This window comes from Dipodomys merriami, unplaced genomic scaffold (assembly GCF_024711535.1).
Source record: "Dipodomys merriami isolate MVZ:Mamm:240054 unplaced genomic scaffold, mDipMer1.0.p SCAF_26, whole genome shotgun sequence".
Taxonomy (NCBI): domain Eukaryota; kingdom Metazoa; phylum Chordata; class Mammalia; order Rodentia; family Heteromyidae; genus Dipodomys; species Dipodomys merriami.
In genome coordinates this window covers 18352993-18372614 of record NW_027204048.1, presented here as the reverse complement: position 1 = coordinate 18372614, position 19622 = coordinate 18352993, and the positions used below count along the sequence as shown (strand labels likewise).

The 19622-nt window shown below is 43.1% G+C and overlaps 1 protein-coding gene across 4 annotated transcripts in view; it reads left to right on the top strand.

Moving 5' to 3' along the window:
• Prune2 (prune homolog 2 with BCH domain) overlaps positions 1-19622 on the top strand; it is a 215175-nt gene that overhangs the window by 62673 nt on the left and 132880 nt on the right. The window lies entirely within an intron of this gene.

The window sequence follows — 19622 nt, the reverse complement described above, 5'->3', positions numbered from 1 at the left end:
TCCTGCTCTTATTCTTACATAGGTACTGCATTCTTTTGCTGAGGTTGCCAAATGAAGAATTACCAGAAATGTATTTTTGCCTGTGGTCTAAGATGAAGATGTCGCAAGTTTCCTTCCTTCTGAGGGTTGTGAGATTGTGGCTCATACAAGTGTCACCTCTGTCTCTGCCTTCATCTTCAGCCATTTTTTATCTCTGTGTGCATGTCTGTGCCCAAACCCCTGCCATTATTAGAAACATCAATCGGCCTCCATGAAGGCCTACCTAATGATCTCAATTTATTACATCAGCAGCAATTCTGTTTCCTATTTTAAGGTGCTAATAGTTAAGATTTCAGCATAAGAAAGCTAGGTGCCAGTGACTCATACCTGTCATCCTAGCTACTCAGGAGGCTGAGATCTGAGGACCACGGTTAGAAGTCAGCCTGGGCAGGAAAGTCTTTGAGACTCTGATCTCAAGTTAAGCAGCAATAAACAAAAGCAAAACAAAACAAAACAAAAACCAGAAAGGGAGCAGTGGTTCAGGAGGTGGTAGAGCACTAGCCTTGAGCAGAAAAGAAGATCAGGGACAGTACCCAGTCCCTGAGTTCAAGGACACACACACACACACACACACACACACACACACACACACACACACACACACACACACACACACACACACACACACACACACACACACACACACACGATTTTGTATATGAATTTTAGGGAGACATGATTCAAGCCCTGGTGTAAACTCGGATGAAACATTCCAGACCACATCAAAGACTAACACGGTTATTAAGGCTGTCTATACAAACCTGTTGCCCACCAGGCATAGTTTTGATTTCAGAGCGGTTTCTCTTCACTGAGGAACAGTGAGGATTTTCCACTTGAAGTTTTGTCTGCCTTCGGAGCTTGAATTCCCATGGACCGTCCAGGTCTGTTTTCTCTCTGGGCTGTGTTCAGACCTCAGAGGCAGCCTCTGCCGTTGGAAACCTGGAAGGGAGAACTCGTGCCCTGCATGCCGGCGAGTGACTCCCATCTCCCGCTCATCCTGCCCCGCACAGAGACCACTACCCATGCTGCACCTCGAACACTTCCCTGCTGGGGGAGCATACCAGCATTTTCCATTAGCATGAAGGGCACAGACCAACGGAAATGTGCACGATCGTGGTTCAACTCCTCCCTAACAAAAGGGAACATATACTCAGGCCTCACTGAACATCAGTGACCCATTGTCATTGGGGATTTAAGATTCAACACACCAATCTGAAATCAGCATCTGGTGTCTCATGGTTTGAGCTTGGAGTGTTTGGGGGAAGTTAGGAATAAAGTGCTTTTAGTTGCCTACTTTATGATAAAATGCATAGTCTCTCTGGGGGAGTGCATACTGTTTTAGACTGTCTTCTTCTTTTTGTTTTTTTGAGAATGCCAAACACTTGCACTGAAGTGTAAGTCGCAAAGTCATTTTTCACAACCAGTGTAGATACATCACAGCACCCTCACTACATTGCAGGTGCTTTCCCTTCCTTTGGGCCCTGTTGTGTCAGCTCTTCCTTGCTATAGATAATACAGTGAGAACTTAGGAGCATTCAGGCAGGAGGAGACCCCGCTGCCGTGCTGCCCCTGGCCTGCTTGACGTAGTCCCAGCAACTATTACAAGTAAGCCCAATCTGGGCATCAGCGGCTCTCGCCTGCAATCCTAGCTACTTAGGATGCTAAGATCTGAGGGTTGTGATTCAAAGCCAGCTCGGGCAGGAAAGTTGTGAGATGCGGATCTCTAGTTAACCAACAAAAATCTGGAAGTGGGGCTAGTGCCAGCTTTGAGGAGGGAAAAAAAAAAAAAACATAAGGAGCACCGCCTAGGACCTGGGTTCAGGCCTTATTACTTTGTGCACGCACATGCGCGCGCACACACACACACACACAGAGAAAGAACAAATAAACCCAAATGTGAGAGGCTTGTTCAGCAGCCCCATCTCCTCCAGCAAGGCGGGGCAGGAGAGCAGCGGCGTGCACCCCCGGCCATTTTCAATGTACCACTCCCAAGATGGCCGTGGTAGCTGTCTCCACCAGATCTGACGAGGGTCGAAAGGGCTTGGAGACGATGAACGGAGCCACACAAATTCTACGGGGATGTCCACTGGCCACGTCTCCCATGTTGCTGGCTCAGTCATCAAGCTGCGCTTAGTAAAACCTGAGAAATGTAGTCTACTTTGTTATGTGCCCAAGGGGAAGGGGGGAGCAAATTTGCAGAGTTATCAGCTAGTGTCTGCAGTAAGTCCATCCTGGAGGTGAGAAAATTGTGGTCTCTTGGGGCTGGGAAGGTGGCTCAGTGGTAGAGCGCTTGCCTTGCATGCATGAGGCCCTGGGTTCGATTCCTCAGCACCACATAAGCAGAAAAAGCCAGAAGTGGCGCTGTGGCTCAAGTGGTAGAGCGCTAGCCTTGAGCGGAAGAGCTGAGGGACAGCGTCCAGGCCCAGAGTTCAGGCCCCACGACCACAAAAAAAAAAAAAAAAAAAAAAAAAAAAAAAGCCAAGCAGGAGACCCTGGGTTCCATTCCATTCCAGCACCCGCAGCAGGGCAGAAGCACAATAGAAAGGTATTATCATGATGTGGAAACGTGATATCAGGATGCCTGTGGCGTACTTCTGGACAAGTGCTCCTATTCCTGTTTCCTTTGGGTCTTCTCTTCTGCATCGCTATTGGGAAAATGGAAATATAGACATTTTGAATAAATCATATATCACTGTACCTTATAGGAAAGTATATTTCCATTTCAAGCTCCATGACCGACAAAAAAACAAATAGAAAAATATATTTCTAGACCTTCAAAATTAATAAGACGATAATTCTGTTTTATTGGCATCCTTAGTGAGAGGAAAAGAACTGGCCTTTTACTGATGAAGGATGTGAAATATCACAGCCTACTTTTCTGAGTAAGCTAACACTAGCAGAATTCAACAGTCTCTTCCCCCCACCCCCACCGTGCATGTGGGACTTGAACTCAGGGCCTGAGTGCTGTCCCTTAGTCTTTTTACTCAGGGCTATCGAGCCACAGCTCCATTTCGACCTCTTAGTGGTTAAATGGAGATAAGAAGCTCACAACCTTTCCTGCCCAGGTTGGCTTTCAACCCTGATCCTCAGATCTCAGCCTCCTGAGTGTGCGTTGCCAGTGCCCAGCTCAGCACCTCTCTTGGCATTCATCACTTTTCAATATCTGCTGGGATTTGGAAAAGTCCTTAGCAAGCCATTGTTCTAGTTATTTTGATCATCCCCTAAGATGACAAAGGAAGTAGAAAAGAACCGATTGAGTTAATCCATTCTCAACCTGAGCACCACTGAAGGAGTTAAGAAATAGCATTGCCTAGAATGTATCTGTGACAGTTTGAAGTTGCTTCACCACACAGCAGCTAATTCTCTGCTGCATCTTTTCCCAGGAGAAGAGAACCCCTCAGGACACAGGGATATGCTAGGATGACTGCTCTTTCGCTCTGTAAATACATTTTTTAACTGTACTATAATGTCATTTTGATGGCTTAATTTCTGGAAGGATTTGGCTAATTATGTTTTTAGGAATGTACTCAGACCAGTTTCAGCTGCCTGGAGTTCCTTTTAATAGCAGTTGTTGCTTACCTTTCCTCTTGTTTATTTTCTCTCTCTGACTTCAGAGTTATTGTGCTGATTTGAAGACCTGACCTTGGTTTAAATGAATTTTTCTGTAACACTCTGTGTGTGTGTGGGGGGGGGATGCACTATTTTAATGTCTATTGCTGGTCGGTATCCACTTCCCATTGAAAAGCAGTGAGAAGTTCCCTCTTGACTGAGAAATCACTGGTTCAGTACATGTATGTTAGCATTCCTCCTCTCCACACGCAAATGCTCAGAAGGTCTCTAATTAACTAAGACAAGCTTTTAGTCCACATCAAAATGAATATTTATATTAATGATTTATACTAAATAGTGACAACTCAGGAAACTAGTAAGAAACAAAGAAATGATTGAGGGTAGTTACTTCTGGAACAGACCAGGGTGGTTGGTCTGGCTGCTGAAGAATGTGTCCGTGGTGCCCCCTAGTGGTGGTTTAAATAAAAACAGTTCAGATGCTAGAGCAGAATTACTGTCTTCATTTCTTCAAAGGAATAATTCAATGCTTATTGTACTCATAGCATGGCTTGCCAACACTTGAATAATTAAAAATGGAGAAAATAAGTGTAATAGCATTCAACGAGGGCTTACCCTACAATTAAGTGTATCTACCTTACATATTTGTTTCTGTCTTCTCCACGAGTCGGTGACCACTCTGAAATATATCTATTATTATGGCAACTTTATAAATGAACTTTAGAAGATTCTTCTAGGAAAAAAAGTGATCCATGAAATTTAGTGGCTGTGTCTATGGTTTGCCTTCCAACAGTTTAGCTTCCCGTCCTTTGGTTTCTTTTGATACCATTACAAAACCTAGTGTTTAATAACCTGTGGGTTATTTCTCACTGTTCTGGTCTTCATGTGTGCTTTCTTTTTTATCAAAAATCAGAAGTAAAACCATCATCTTGTCTCTGTCTGTGCAAGGAGTCGTACAAGGGGGCTGTCAGACACAGCTCAGCTAACAGTTGAGACATTAATCCGTCTCAGCCTCTAGACTGAGCCTATCAGCTGCCGGTATGTCCTGGGACATCTGCATTGAAGAGGCGAGGGACCCAAATCCATGAATTCGCTGCATTTGTCCATTTAGATGCTTATCAACAATCATTTGTCATTTTCTTTCTTTCTTTTTTGGTGATTCTGGGACTTCAACTCAGGGCCTGGGTGCTGTCCCTGAGTCTCTTTGTGCTCAAGGCTAGCACTCTACCACCTGAACCACAGCACCACTTCCACCATTTTCTGAGTAGTTGATTGGAGATGGTTGTCTCATGTCCCTTCCTGTGAGTCTGCAATGGCTTTATCCCCAATACTTGGGTCCAATGTAGACTTATGTTCAGAGAATCTAGTGAAGTGATTCATACTGAACAAAGACTGGGGAGTGTACAAACGGGGATAATGGGCATCTCAGATGAGCAATATGTGGCAGACTTACAGTCAGGACCATTCTAAGCATGGGGAGGTAGCAACAGAGACAGGGCAGAATGCCTTTGGCTGATTGGTGGGACTGTGGGGTGCAATTCAATAGAAAACTATTGGTCTACACTCAAGTAGTTCATGCCTGTAGCCTTAACTACTCAGGAGGCTGAGGTCTTGAGGATCTCAATCTGAGGATCAAAGTCAACCCCTGTAGGTGAGTCTGTGAGTCTCTTGTTTCCAGGCTTAAGTGATAGAGCACCAGTCTTGGCAAGATTTTCAAGCCCAGAGTTAAAGCCCCAGGACCAGCATAAAACAAAGGAAAAGAACTTTTACAAAGGGAGGCAAGGCTTTGTGCTGATTCTTCCTACTTGGTCCAGCGGAGAGATAAGACTGATGTTTTTTGTTTTTTGTTTTCATCTGTTGATTCAGAATGAGCCAAATTGTAGGATGAGCTCCTGGAATACAGAATACAGAATTCAGAATGCACAAGCAGCGGAGAAGCCTGGGTCAGAGAGAGGAGCAAGAATAATGACAGGTGTAAGAGGAGCTGGAAAAGTGGTTGAGAAATCCAACTGCAGATCAAGGTTCATATGGCTGGAACCATTGGGGGAACCCCAGGGTCAGACCCACAGCACTGGACAGGAATGGGGGGCGGGAATGTGCAAACCCAGAAGGCACTTTCCATGCATACATTCACATATAGCACCCTAACACAAGACAGTCATACAAAATGAGGCTTGGTGGGCTGTTGGCGGCACATGCCTGTAATCCTAGCTACTTGGAGCTGAGATCTAAGGGTTATGGTTCTAACTTAGAGAAAAACTGCCTTTTCTATCAAAGTGTATTGCTTAAAAGTTCCTGCTTTGGCCTGGTAGCTTGGCTCTTGGTAAGGAAAAGAGGAACTACTTTGGGATAAGAAAGGATTTTTGCAGCCGGGCATCAGTGGCTCACACCTGTAATCCTAGCCACTCAGAAGGCTGAGATCTGAAGTTTGCAGTTCAAAGCCAGCCTGGGCAGAAAAGTCCCCATGAGATTCTTATCTCCAACAAACTATTCAGAAAATGGCAGAAGTGGTGCTGTGACTCAAGTGGAAGAGTGCTATCCTGAGCACCAAGGGGCTCAGGGACAGCGCCCAGGCCCTGAGTTCAAGCCCCACAACCAACCAAAACCCAAAAAAACATTTTTGAAATGTAAGGTTTTGTCTTAAACTGATTTCAAGATGGAATTATGACATGCCCCAGACTGTTTAAGAAATTGCAGAGGGCTGTGAGGATATTTTGAAACTAAGTGTGTTCATTTTATTTCAAAATCACCTTATGTAAATACATTTTATTCAGACTAGCCAGTCTCCAGCAGATTGTGAAGCTGAGCTCAACCAATCTGAGCAGGGGGGTGGGGCCTGCTGCCCTAGGGGGTGGGGCCTGCTGCCTCTCTGCGTGCTTGCTGGGCAGATGGTCTGCTGATGACACTCAGCCTTCTGCAGAATGCCTTGCTGAGACAATTCCTTAGTTTTGTACTTATTGTTGTGACTCCGGTGGTTCTTGGAGAGCATAGTTACAACAGAAGGCGGCCCGAGCAGGAAAGTCGGTGGGACTATTCTCTACAACTAACCGCACACATACAAAAAGTGAGCCTTATAAAGTTTCAAGCTTTGAAACCAGGTGATAGTTCTTGTTGGCTCACAAAGGCACTGTAAGCATCATACAGATTTCATCTGGTTGGAAATTTTAAAAGAAATGAAAGAAGGAAAACCTATGAGATTCTTCTAATGGAGGTAGAACTGGCAGATTTCAGAATGCGCTCGGTTGTTTTCAATGCATTTGTTCCTTTGGCCTGCTCCCAGTGAGTGGAAAGTTCTCTGCTAATTCCCTTTAACTATTAAGGGAGTCTACCTCAAAGAGCAACACCTTGTTCCAAATCCTGGCTTCTCTGAGTTTGAGAAAGGGCTGGGGTTGGCCCATCCGTTCTCCTGGCCCATTTCTGGAGTTGAGGTTTTGGCACTATTGCTTACCATAAAAAGAATGTTCAGTAGATTCTCTGGGTACCGTATTTCACAGCTGTCACCCCAACTACATGGGAAGCTGGGCCTGGGAGGATCACCAGGCCCCCTCAAAAACTTTGCAGGGGGGAGGGGTAAAACAAATTTTGCAAGACTCCATCTCAATGGGAGAAGCTGGGCGTGGTGGCGAACATCTATCATCCCAGCTAATAGGGGGAAGCACAAAATAACCTGGGCCTGGGCAAAAATGAGGCTGTATCTCAAGATACCACTGCAAGATAGCGTTGAAGGAGCGGTGTAGCCCTACAAATAGGCATGGGCCCTAAGATCAGACCCCAGTACTGCTTCCTACTGAAAAGAATAGTAGCAATCTGTTTTTGCTACTCTGCACTTTGAATCTTTAAGTCAAAATATAAACATATTTCATTGCCCAACGTGTGACATTTTCTGAATCTGTACAACTACCTCTTTACTATGTAATAGTGTGAAATGTCAGGTAATTGTTCTTTGGCAAGGTTTGGGGTCAGATGATCTGCTTTAACTTAAGATTGAGTGTGTTCTAGGTATTTATTGTCAGTCGTGGGTCTTGAACTCTGAGCCTGGGCGCTGTCCCTCAGTTCTTCAGCTCAAGGTGAGCACTCTGCCACTTGAGCCACAGCGCCACTTCCAGTTTTCTGGTGGTTAATTGGAGATAAGAGTCTCAAGGCCTTTTCATCCCAGGCTGGCATTGAACCGCCATCCTCAGATCTCAGTCTCCTGAGTAGCTAGGATGACAGGCATGAGCCACCAGCGCCCGGCATCTTATCTCTAATTTAAAAACATGAAAGCTTGAGTTCAAGCCCTTCGTACCAACACACAAAGGAAATAAACAAATGAAAAGCCAAGAAAGAGAAGGAGAAAGGAAGGACTACCATATGAGCTAGAGAGGAAGCAGAACACTGTATGGAATTATCAGAACTCCGATGGAGGTACTGTCTGTCGGAGGAGAGATCATGTTTGTCTCTCCTGGGAATCTGCCTGTGACGACAGCATTTTAATTATGTGAACCTGAAGCAGGGTGATTCCATGGGAAATACCTCAATGGGAAAGTATGTCTGTATCAGCAAGAACGATGCAAAAAATTATCTTTCAGTGGCCACACCAAGGGGTGGGCAGTGAACGAAGCAGTTGATGAATGCAGTGCATCCTGACCAAAGTCACCCCTCTGGACATTGTCACCCATCCCTTCCCTCACTTCTCCTACAGTTGTAGGGTGTACATTGAATTCTTGACTGCCTTCCCCGCTTCATTGGTCCACCTCTTTCCCTGTGACCCCACCCCGCCTCTCCCAAGTACCTACTTCCTGCTGTTCATTTTGTTGAACTTTGCCTTTGCCTCTCTAGGGAGTTAAACGACCTGAGTTTTCCCTTCAGTCTACCGAAGTTCAGGTAATATGTTTGTGTTGTATACCTCCCAATATATTTACTAACAAGTTTATAAGCTCAATCTCACGTCCTCATAGAAGGGGGAAAATATGCAATCTCTCTCTGGACCTGACTTACTTCACTTGCTTTTTTCCAGGTCTTTCCATTTCTTTAGGAACCATGCAGTATCTTTCTTTCTCTATTTTTGACGTATTGTTATACAAAGGGGGGAAATGAAGCTTTCCTCTTTGGAAGAGAAGGAACATACTATTAGAACTCTCTATTATTATTTCCACTGCTTCCCCCTGCCCCAGACAAAAGCTGAAGCTTCCCCCCCCCCGCCCCCACCCTTTGGCCATCAATTCAGGTTTATTTGCAAGTTGGAACTTTCCTACCTCATCCATTGTTGGATTTTAGTTTTCCAGACCTGCAAACTTTCTCCCAATTCGTATTTATGTCTGTGGTACCAGGCACCGGGTGGCACATCAATTTGTTTTTGTTGCTAAAGAAGCAAGTAAACATGTTAACATTTAATCTTCTAGTAATGGAATTGAAACAACAAAAAACCTCAGCAACTCCCAATGCTGTTCAGAGATATTTTACCGCTGCCTGTTGTGAGACGTAGGACTATGTAAAATAAATGATGTATGGAGCTGTAGGAATTCGGCTTTTCCAGACTACCTTATGTCTAAGGAACATTAAACATAGGGTTCTCGTTTAGCAAATAAATAACCATTCATTTCAATGGCTGCATAGCCTGGACTTTCGTGCATATTTTTGCAAAGATAAGGAGAGGCCATTAGGGATTTAATATAAAATAAATCGCCAAGGGGTCTTCTTGTAGTCCTACTCTTCCTGCCACATGGTGTGTTACTAATGTGCATAAATGGGCTTAAATGAATTTGTTATCTGTATTACATTTGCAGTATGTATATATTTATATATTATTTTTTAATTGTGTTTAAAAATAAAACATTAAATACCTCATTTTGGAGAGCTGAGAACGTAGAATACGTAAATCAATCAGCTTCAATTAGTATTAAACATGTCAGTATATTAGATTTGCCTGTGGGTGTATTTACCCCACGGAGTTGAATATATTTTAGTTTTGTCATCTGGGTGGTAGCCATATGGTTAATTTGTCACCTTGTAAGAATAGACTGCTACAATCCGAGCCTGGCTAATGACATAGTGCTTATGTTCCATCAAGAGTCCATGTCTCCCTTGTTTTATTGATGCCCTAGGTCACATTCTGAACAGTGTCTCTCCGAAGCACTGCTGGTTCTCACGAACCTAGGAGTTTTGTTGCTTTACTTTGTATTGGAGTTGCTCTTATCACATACACAGCTACAGAAAGAAGATGTCAAGAGACACTTTGTATCATATTAAACTCATTGATACGATGTGTTACTGTATCTACAAAATAGTAGCCCTAGGAGCTTTCCCTTAGAATTTGTGGTGATTTTTTTTGTTTTAGTTTTTTTTTAACATGGAAATAAAAACAGTAAATTACAATCTGTCAAGACTTAAAAGATGGTTATTTTAGATTTGAGTATGGAATTATTCCAAATGGTTTTGACAACATATTTCAAATGATAGTCCTCTCAGAGGTAAAGCTTTGATGGCTGCAGTAGAAACCACTCTCAGAAAAGGAATCATCAAGAAATTAAAAATGCAAAAAAATTATTTTTTCATGAATAGTCTGGTAGGAGAGATGAATTGTTGTATCTCTGTGCTGAATTTTATAGATTTGTTTCATATCCTAAGTGTGGACTATGAAATAAAATATATTCTTCTAATATTCTTCACTACCAATCAATTTTATTTGAGCTGTTACTTTCAGGGCAAAAACTCTTAAAATTTGCCTGTGACCCGTATTTCCTTCTAACAGAACCTCAATGTAGGACCATCACGTGTGATACACACTTAGTAGATAAGAATGAGACCGTGGCTAGTGGATTTCACTCATCTTTGTCTCTGGCACAAAATAAGGCACTGCGTGTAATCAATTACAAGGAGGTGACAGTGAGCGCGTGTCTGTAACCTCCGTACTTGACTGGGAAGGCAAGTACTCCTTATTTTGACTTCTATTTATCATTCTGGGGTTATTATTCTTGCTTTTATCATTGCTTTACTGGAGATGTTTATGGGGCATGGGTTTTAGCAGCAGGAGGTGTTTTTTGAAAAATGCTAAGTGTAAAATAGATCTTGTAAATAATTCATGTGTTATTCAGTGTTTGTTTCACTCCTTCACATTGTCTTGCACGCAATCCTATACTTGAGAGAGAGCTCTTCTTAGCTCTCCATCAGCTAGGTGAGCAGAGCAGAGCTGGCTGCAGAGGTGAATTCTAGGTCCAGGAATACAGGGCAATACCTCCCTTTACTGAAATACTGACTGAGAAGTTTTAAATTCACAAAGTTTTGCAGCGCAGCTCACAACCCAGAAGAGCAGTTCAGCATGACAAAGAAAGGCAAAACAAAGCAGCAACCACAAAGAACTGAAAAATACATTCGGATAGTTGAAATTGTAAATGATTGTGTTACTTACTTGTCCATAAAATGATAATAAAGCAATTCAGACATTATGACTTAGCATCCATAAATGACAATTAAAAATCAACTTATTTGCATTTCACTTTTCTGTTTCCAAATAAAAAATCAATCATGTCTCCGATAGGAAGAAAGAGGTGTGGGACTCGGGTCACAGTTACAGATCCCAGGTGAGTCCTCTCCTCAGGCAAAAACGTGAGCACCGGGGCAGCGTCTCACAAAATCTTCGTGGCTGTCCAGCTTTCTAATGCAATTTTTTTTGTGCATGTCATACTCGACTATCAACACATTATAAACAATGCTACACAAGTCAGTATCAACTTAAACAGAACTGTTACCAAACCAAAAACAGACTTTTGTGGGATCTGCAAGGGTATCTATACCATCACATAATTCTCATGCTTTTCTGCAAATTGCAATAGATCTTTCATCGTCCTGGCTTAATATACTCATGCACCAAGATTCTTTAATATGATAAACACACATTCTTTCTCTGGCCTCATTGATGTACTATGATACCTGCTTTGTTTCATTAGAAGCAAATGATAGCTGGGCGCAGGTGGCTCATGTCTGTAATCCTAGCTACTCAGGAAGCTGAGATCTTAGGATTGTGCTTCAAAGCCAGCCCAGGCAGGAAAGTCCTTGAGACTCTTATCTCCAATAAACCACCAGAAAACCAGAAGTGGCGCTGTGGCTCAAGTGGTAGAGCGCTAGCCTTGAGCTGAAGAGCTGAGGGACAGCGCCCAGGCCCAGAGTTCAAGCCCCATGACTGACAAAAAGAAAAAAAAGAAAAAGCAAATTATACAGTTATACTATCACTCCACGCACACATTCTGAACCTGTTCTTGTTCAATATCCCACTATAGTAACAATTTAATGCTCAATGTGGCAAGTAGGAATTTTATACATTGGTCAGAATTTGGCAACACATCTCTGGACTGCCCACTCATTGAGGAACACAGATCTTAAATTTGCATCCCATTATTCCATAGGTGAAGTTTCTGTCCACAATCAATCAGAATCGGAGGACAAACTCTCTTCAAGAGTTTGTGTCTCCAAGAGTCCAAAGTTAGGTTCAGGCATGGCAGCATTTCAGCTTCCCCACCCCCCCTCAGAGGCCCTCCTGCCCCTCCCCCCACCCCCTGTCCTATATACAGAAGAGTTAGGGAGAGTCGCCAGGCACCCTGGGGTGGAGCACGCCTGTAATCCTAACTGCTCAGGTGGCTGAAATCTGAGGATCACAGCCCAGGAAAGTCCATGAGACTCTCTGATCTCCACGTAATCACAGAAAACTCTGGAAATGGTGCTGTGGCTCAAGTTTTAGGGTGCAAGTCTTGAGCAAAGGGAGTGTAGGGACAGCACCCATGCCCAGATTTCAAGCTCTAGGACCAGCAGAGAGAGAGAGAGACAGAGACAGAGACAGAGACAGAGCAGAGGCAGAGTGGTAGGGAAAGTTGAAATCAAGGAAAGAGAAGTTGTGTCTCTACTCAGATTATTTATGACAAAAACCCTCTTCCTCCCAAAATCTGTAGCCTGGTTGGGTGTGATCTCACACCAACAGAGAGATAAACATCCAGTGAATTGGGGGAAATGTAGCCTTTCTCAATTTCATTTTTAAGAGCAGTAGTGGAATGTTTTCTTGATGTGTGTCTCCCCCGCTTCTAATTTAATTGGGTATCGCTTTCCTGACAGTCAGGGTGGGAAGTGGGTTGCTGCTGGCGGATACTAGAATATCAACATTATCAGTGTGTGCTGGAGACCTGTAGAGAACCTGGGAGTTTCGTCATGGCCTGTGTGTTAGATCTGAGAACACAGGTCAGAATGTACTCAATGTGCTGATACTTCACTGGCATGAACATTCCCCCAGTGAAACCAGGGAACACTATAGCTAGAAACTTAGTGGTGCTCTGCAGGTGACTTACCACTATTTAATCTGTTGATTCATTCACTGGTTTAATAAACTGTGCTTGGCCCGAGAATCATCTCATATCACACACACACACACACACACACACACACACACACACACACACACACACACACACACACACACACACATGGCTTTCCCCACCCTTACATCTAACTGCCTGCCCGTGAGGCTAGATGTATATTATGGACACAGGGGCCTAGGAGGGCGAGGTTAGGCTTCTAGGAGGGAAAGGTAACATTATCATTTGGTAGCCTTATCAAGGCATCTCAACCTCCAGCTCTTTATTGACCTATCTAGAAATCCATGTCGCAACTTCTAAAGACTTCATTATGGAAGGCATGGTTCTATTCCTACTGTCTTAGCCTTTTTTTTTTTTAATCAGTCATGGGGCTTGAAGTCTGGGCTTGGGCACTGTCCCTGAGCTCTTTTTGCTCAAAGTGAGTGCTCTATCACTTTGAGCCACAGCACTACTTCCAGTTTTTGAGTAGTTAATTGTAGTTAAGAGTCTTCAGGGGACTTTCCCAGGTTGATTTTGAACCTCAGTCCTCAGATCTCAGCCTTCTGAGTAGCTAAGATTACAGGTGTGAGCCACCGGGCCCGAGCCTTTCAATCCCTGTATATGATCAGCACATGATTGCTGAGGATCTTGTTTCCTTCTCCTAAGAATCTGTGCCTTAAGTACCATCCAAGAAACTCATCGCTGGCAAGCCTTTGGCCTCACAGAAGTCTTAGTGAAGATTTGTAGATAATGCTCCTTGGTTGTCAGTTATCTGGGACCAGAACGTGAGCGGAAAGGGATGAGAAGAAACCCAGGCAGCAGAAGGTTATTCAGTTGCAAAGCAAAGTCTTCTCTGACCAAGACAAAGGTCTTCCAGCCATGAGCATGTGGGAAAACCTTATAGGAACTCTTGGTGGTGTCTACGAAATGTTTTCTACCTTGCTCCTAGGTAGACCCCAGATACACTATTTAGGGAAGCTACATAACCCATTATTTGCTCTTTTGAATGTTGCTGACTGGTATAGTGAGCTCTGTGTACAAAGGGAAGCATCCACAATGGAGCCTTCCAGAAAAACAACTTGTATTCACCTAGTCCATCTCAAAGTGTATGTGTGCTTTCTTCCTTGAGATCAACACAATACAAAAGAGAATTTCACCAGTGAGGTGGCTGAGATCTCAGGATCACAGTTCAAAGCCAGCTTGAGCAAGAAAATCCGTGCGACTTTTATCTCCAGTAAACTACCAAAAAGCTAGAAGAGGAGCTTTGACTCAAGTGGCAGAGCACTAACCTGAGCAAAAGAAACTCAGGGACAGAGCCAAGCCCTTGAGTTCAAGCTCTAGGATTAGCACAATAAACCAGAGGCTCTGCTTCAGCCAGTGATTCTGTAGGAAGGCCACTGGGCAAGAAACCAAGCATCTCAAGATAGAGCCCTGGCTCTGTCACTGTTAGCTCTGTGAACTTTAACAAGTCAAAAACCTCTTTGAGTCACATTCTTCTCAGAATGGGAAAAATACGAATTTCTCTGCTATATGGAATCATGAGGTTTTGTGGGACAATGAGTGTGAAGGTAAAAACGTAAAACCCCAACAAGAGGGAAGAGATTAGTTGGAAGGTGATGCTTCCTCATTTGTGTATTGGCTGAAGATGGCAATGTACTTGAAAGCTATGATGCATGCAAGAATGTCCCTTGTCCATCTGAAAATATGAAAGTGGAGAAAGATTCGAGCTTCTGCTCAGCCCTGCTTTGGGTCTTCCTCTGGGAGACAGCGATCCTCTTCCTAGCAAGGTATTGCTTACAGGTAGCTCACTACCTTACCTCCATTTTGGAGAAAATCATTCCTGGAGATTCCAATACAATGAAACAGAATTGGACTTGAGTACTAACTCCTTTAGATGAACCAGACTTGCTTGAGTATGAACTATATACCAAGAAACTCCCTAGTTCCTCTGTCCTTGAAAACCTGAGCACTATAAAATGTGCATCCTTCCCACCTCCAGCACCCAAAGTAGCCTCACTCGGCTAGTTGATCTGCCCGTATCTTCATATTGGAGCAGCAATGGTACCTAACAGATCACAAGTGCTTATGTCATATCAAGCATGGTTCTAAGTGCTCCTATGCCTTGTTTATACACACTGCACACTGTCACCATCTGTCATCAAGAGCCTCATTTTACAGATGATGCAGACTCTGTTTTTCCCCTAGGGCACTAGGCTAGAAAGTAGAGATTTCCAGCCCAGGAAGTCAGGCTCCAAATTAAAGTATGGGGCCACGTGATTCACGGCACCTTAGGGGTTGTAGAAAGAGGAAAGGAATGGTTTGGGAGTTTACAGTGCAGGATGTACAATGATTATATATTGGAATCAAATTATATGGTTATTAAAAACAAGTTTAATATTTTAAAAATCAAGTATTTACATGTGCTAGCTCTATCCATGAGGGACAGTCTTTGTTCTTGTACAAAAGAGTTGCCACTCACCAAAGTAGTGAATGAATACAGTGAATCTTTTTTGTTTGTTTGCTTGTCATGGGGCTTGAACTGGGGTCTGAGTGCTGTCCCTTTTTCTCAAGGCTAGAGTTCTCCCACTTTGAGCCACAGTTCCACTTCTGGTTTTTGGGTGGTTAATTGGAGATAACAGTCTCATGGGGACTTTTCTGCCCAGGTTGGCTTGGAACCACAATCCTTAGGTCTCAGCCTCCTTAGTAGCCAGAATTACATGTAAGAGCCACTGGCACCCAGCTACAATGAATCCTAATCAATGTCATCCTTTTCATCATCCCCCCCATCCCTCCGAACCCCATCACTGCCCTCAATTTTGTTAATTTTATAGAATATGCACTGAATTTTATGACTGCATTCTTTCCTTTCATTTTCTGCATTCCTTCTCTTCAGTTGCCTCCGCCCTTCCCTAAATCCCACACCCCTACTTTCAATCATTCAATTACTGATGTTTATTTTGTTGGATTGTTATTTAGCCTTTCTGAGGAATTATATTGTTTGAGTTCTCCCCTGAATCTACCATATTTCAGTTAATATACTTGTGTGCACTTAGATTCCACTGTAAAGTATACATTTATATATTTATATATAGATTATTTTTAGCTTCCACATATGAGAGAAAACATATATTGTTTCTCTTTCTGGACTTGACTTACTTTTCTTAACATTACTTTTTCATCAGGTCTTTCCATTTCTTTACAGTATGTTCTTTCTAATGGATGAGTAAAATTCCATTGTGTATATACACCACATTGCATTGAGGGGCATCTGGGCTGATTACAAACCTTGGCTATAGTGCTGCAATGAACCTGGTTGTGTTGGTGACTTTACTGTATTCTGGTTTGTAAGCTTTTGGATAAATGCCCAGTAGCTGTATGTTTAGGTTTAGGAGGAACCTCCACTCTGCTTTCCAGAGTGGCTGTACTAGTTTATGTTCTCACCAACAGTGTGTTTGGGCTCCTTTGTGCCCACCGCTCTGCCCCTCTCCGTTATTATTTGTATTCTTGATGATGGCCATTCTAACTAGGGTGAGATGGAATCTCAATGTTGTCTTGATTTGTATTTCCTTGATGATCGGAGACTTTGAGCATTTCTTCATGTGTCTGTTGGCTATTAGATGGACCTTTTTTCTTTTTTCTTTTTGGATGAGCAGTGACAACTAGACCAGAGAGGAGGAGTTTAACTGTGGGAACATTGTGGAAGCTATTGTCATCATCAGACAGACTGGAGCTGTGGAAATCAGAGCCAAAGCTATGTCTTTAATTACAAAGGGGGGGGGGGGATGAATGAGTGTGTAAGATGGGCAGAAGAAAATACTAACAGGGAAAAGAAAATATATGCAAAAAGGAGTAATAATAACTATGGCAAATAATCAAAACTTGTGGTTGGTAATAAGGTTGCAAGGATGCTAAATTGAATCTAAAAGGAATGAAACAGAGAATGGAGAGCGGAAGGCATACAATCTGATCGGGGTACATTGTAAGCAAAGATGAATATGTCAAAACAAAATGCCCTAGCACAACTAATAGATGGTAGTAAGTATTTTAGAAAGAGATTAATAAAGCAGAATTCAATGATGTAATCTAATCTAACAGAATGATCGTAAAGAGAATAAAATGCTTTGGTGATGAAAGAAAAGCTGCAACAATCCCAGTTACCAGTGGCTCAAGTCTGTTAAGAGTGGAAACGGTTGAGAGTGCAAGGCCAGCAGAGGAAGAAAACCTTATGAAACCCTATGTCAAATATAATCAGAGTGATTAGGAATGTGGCCTAGTGGTAGAGTGCTTGCCTGGCATGCATGAAGCCCTGGGTTCGATTCCTCAGTACCACATAAACAGAAAAGGCCAGAAGTGGAGCTGTGGCTCACATGGTAGAGTTCTAGCCTTGAATAAATGAAGCTCAGGGGCAGTGTCCAGGCCCTGAGTTCAAGTCCCAGAACTGGCAAAAAAAAATCAGAAAAAAAAATTTAAAAAACTGGTAGAATGCCAGCCAAGCAAACAAGCATGAGGCCCTGAGTTCAAACCCCAGTACCACAAAAAAAAAAAAAAAAAAGAAAGGCTCAAAGTTGATGTAGTGTGCCAAAACATTGTGTAAGGGAAAAAAAAATGATTTGGAATTAGGATTTGGAAAAATACATTTTCACCAAATTGAAAAGGAAATGGGTTGGACAGATAATAAATGTGAGTTCTTCAGAGTTCTATGTCTTCTTGGATACAGCAAATTGTGTAAATCTTTCTAAGGCAGGAGGGCTCAGAGGACCCCGGGGGCTTTGAACAGCCCAGATCTTGCCCTGAAGAAATGATGAAGGCCCAGGAGAGAATCCTGTGTCCGCATAGCACAGTCAGCCATCCTGGCTTCAGGGGCCGTACGGGCACAGTGAGTAGGTTTCCAGTTTGCATGACTGCACTGGGCATCATGCTGTTACTGCAATTAGTAATAAAGGGAGGTAAGGAAGTCTATGAGGTGGAGGAGACAGAGCATTATGAGTATGATTTGGAATAGTTTGAGCTTTTAAATAGCCAAAGTTCATCTAAGATAATACAGGGGAAGAGACTGTGTCTCTCTCTACATTATAACTAAGGGTCTAGATGTTCAGGTTAGGGATAGGGAGAGAAGAAAAATAAAAGACTTGATATTCTCTTGGGGAAAGACAAAACAGCATAACGGAGAGGTGCTTGGTGAGTTGTGCATTGGGAGAGAAGATACAGACATGGAAGCAAACACTGGAAAAATGACCTGTGACAAGAAAAGATGCTGAAGGTGCTCAGGAGCCAGTGTTATTCATAGAAGACTTAAACTCACACATTCAAAACCTTGATTCAGAGGGACTGAGACCCTTGTGTTGGGTTCTTCTTGTTGGTTGGTTGTTTTCTTGCAACCTGTTTCTTTTTTTTTGTCAGTGTGAGCTTAAACCTAACAGTTTCTCGGGTGTCAGATGTGGCTGTCCTTTGGAGTTCTTTGTTGTCTCTCTAAGTATTGGCTCACTGATGGTCCTCATTCATTGGACAAGGAGCAAAGAAAGATGGAAGGTCAGTCGTTTCTGTGGATGCACCTGAGCTGCCTGAATCCTCTCCAAACCTGGTAAATGATTCCTAAATGACGCGGACATGCAAATTCAGCCTTCTGCTGAGCACTGAATATTCGCCCAGTGCCTGGTGCGCAGCCCCAGCTGAGACCTAATACAACCCTTTGCTTCCGAGAACCCGCGGAGGGGAGGTTCTTCTAACAATGTGTGTGAAGCAGTGTGCGGCCGATGGTAGGAGTTAGATTTATGCGTATGGTGGCTGTCCATTTCCAGCTGCTTTTGTGAGGTCAAAACTTTTTTTTTTATGTGAACAGATCGCATTATTATCACATTTAGTGGAGAATAATGAGATAGGGTGGCGATATGTCATTGGTAGCTCATCGCGCCATTTGAAAACCTGCGTGTTTGGAAATCTGTAATAATGTTTCAGAGAGAGCGCGGTCCTTTCTCTGGCATGCACACTCACACACATACACACAGCGACGGTTCCTTCTAACTGGTGCTAACAGTAGCTACAAGGGTAGCCCATTTCTCCGACTAATCTAAGGGGACAAAGATATCTCTCAGCTGATTTTTATACTCATCAGGAAATAGAAATTACCTTCCGGGATCTGCACTGCACCAATTCTATGAAAAGCTTGTTTGATGTGGTGACATGTGTAGAGAGAATTCAAATACGTTAGTCATGATATAAGGTTTTCTGCTGCTGCCCTAGATCTCAAGCTTAGGGATATGTCCTGGAAACAGCCCCTCTGTGTCTCCTGCACCACATTATATTTACCTAAGCTATTATAACCACTTTTAATTTATAATAATAGTTCCTGATGTGGTACTAATCTCATGCATGTCTCATCTGTATAAAATCCTAAACTTTACATTGTCCAAGTTTTAGGAGATGAGCTGGGTACTGGTGGCTCACACTTAAAATCCTGACTACTCAGAAAATTGAGATCTGAAGATCCATGCTCAAAGCCAGCATAGACAGGAAAGTCCGTAAGAATCTTCTCTTCAATTAACCAGCAAAAATCTGGAAGTGAAGCTGTGGCTCAAGTGGCAGCATTGTAGCCTTGAGCAAAAAAGTTAAAGGACAGCACCAAGGGCCCTAAATTCAAGCCTGTGTACACACACACACACACACACACACACACACACACACACACACACACACACACAC